Below are 2,152 nucleotides of genomic sequence, written 5' to 3' on the forward strand. Positions count from 1 at the left end.
GAAAGAAAAGAGTAGACATAAAAGAGAGAAGCAGACATTCGATGATTCTTTAGAACATGAGATACTCATGGTGGGCAGATGGAAACATCGCACCTACAAGGAGACTGTGAACTTCAGCCCTGTCACCTGAAAGGACTCACTGCTCCGGGGTTTTGTTTTGTTTTGTTTTTTAAGTCACAGACTATCTTTCTATAATTAGATTAGGAGAGAAAAATGAAGAGCCCACTGTAGCAGGAATAAGCGGGTCTTCTGGGGTCTGGCACCTGAGGAGATGACATCAGTCACTGTGTTTCTCCACCATTTTTCCACGGAGAGCAGACAGCAGAGACTTGGAACACGTGTGCCTGATGCCAGGTTGCTGTTCTGGCCCATAAGCCCAGGGCCTACAGGGCTGGTGTTGCCCCAGAAGTGGGCTGTGCCCCCAGACAATTGCGGAGCTGCTCTGTTCCCACAAACCTTTCTCCCAGTCTTCACCACAAGGAGGGCACCTCCATGTGCTCTCAGCCAGGGTCTCTTGTCCAGGGTTCCTGGCTGGTTGACGACCTCCTGCTCAAAAGCACTTTTGTCATCGCGGCTTGAGATACGATGATCGATTGCAGCCCAAGGAACTGGGGGGCGAACGTTGAAGGGACAGGTGTCCAGTTTGTGGCATCAGGACGATTCTTCTTGCACGTGATAAGACACTAAGGAAAACTCCAGGCCCTGGTCTGGCGGGTTTTATCGCAGGGGCGCTGTGGTCGCTCTTCAGGGCCCAGGGAGTTGATGTAAGTTTCTTCCATGTTGCAATTTTTTTTTTTTTGCCAGCCCTTGTGAGATTCTGTAGCAAAACTAAACCTTCTCCAGCACCACACACGGAACGTTTAGGCGGGGGTGCACGAGAGCGGATACACGTCTCGGCGCACGCACGGCTGTAAAGCGGGAACAAGCCCGGCCGGGAGGCTGCAGTCCCAGGCTCAGGTCCACACGCCCAGGGGAGCTGGTGTGCGGCAGCAGGACTGAAGGGTTGCTCTACTCATACTTAATATAAAACGAAGGGGTCGCAATTCATTGTTGCAGGATTTCTTCCTAAAAAATAGGAATTTTGTACCTTTTGTTTTTCTGTACGATGGTCTCTCCTTCACAGCATTTCTTAATGGGTCACAGCATAAATCTAAATCTACTTTCTCATGCTGTGTGACGGGAGGTTACCTGGTCCCAGTGGCAGGAGTTACAGTCCTGGAATCCTCGCTGTTCAAGAGTCCCAGGTTATCAGTTCGCCTAGAACGCACTTCCGCAGAGTAAATGCTCACTAAATGACCCTCAGCTAACTTTACTTCTGTATAAAAGGGTACTTGGTCTGTGGTTGATCTATTCACAAGCAGACTTAAAAAAAAAAAAAAAACTTACACATGAGCAACTCTCTTTTTTTCCTGTGGTGAAAAATTCTAGTGTAAGTCATCCAAAGTGTAGAAATACCAAAAGCGTCAGAAGCTACTGAATGAGATCAATCAATGAATGATGTGTTTATTCTCTGTCTTGCTTCTTAATAATCTACGTATATTTTAAAATCAATTTTACTAACATTATTTCACACTTGTCAGACGGAGGTTTTTGTTTGTTTTGGTTTTAGTGTTTTTTTTTTTTTTTTTTTTTTTTGTCTTTCTGTAATGGGGCTGAAAATTCTTCAGGTGAGCTTTTGCTGAACAAACAGTATAACATCCTTACTAGTGACAAACACTTCTGTGTGCAAACCTGTATACTTTAGTTAGCAAGCATTGTCCGACTTTTGTATGACGGTAGAATCACGACACTTAGATGTGCTAACTTAACGTTGAAATGACTTCTATTTAAAATAAAGCAACTTGAGGGAAGGAGCTTAGCGAGGCACCCCGTCCCACACAGGTTTATTCCTGTGGCCGCATTTTGTTTTCCACATTGGCCCAGATTGCACGTTAGTCCTGCAGAGGTGTGAGGGAGAAACAGAAGACGCAGCAGCATCGCTGTTCATCTTACTGGGAAATAGCTCGGATTTGCCTTATGTGAATGGCAAGTATCTAATCCAGACAGAGTCTTAGTTAGGATAGCATCATACAGGCTAAAATAGAAATAGTTTCCTCATGTGGAAGTCACGCTTCAGTGTTTCAAAACGTTCCTTATCCGGTCTGTCACCCTC

General features: G+C 45.5%; 1 pseudogene; it reads right to left on the reverse strand.

Moving 5' to 3' along the window:
- Positions 1-281: 281 nt before the first annotated feature.
- LOC105081250 (gametocyte-specific factor 1 pseudogene) lies at positions 282-779 on the reverse strand (annotated as a pseudogene).
- Positions 780-2,152: the final 1,373 nt, after the last annotated feature.

The sequence above is a fragment of the Camelus bactrianus genome, chromosome 3, assembly GCF_048773025.1.
Source record: "Camelus bactrianus isolate YW-2024 breed Bactrian camel chromosome 3, ASM4877302v1, whole genome shotgun sequence".
In the NCBI taxonomy this organism is placed as follows: Eukaryota; Metazoa; Chordata; class Mammalia; order Artiodactyla; family Camelidae; genus Camelus; species Camelus bactrianus.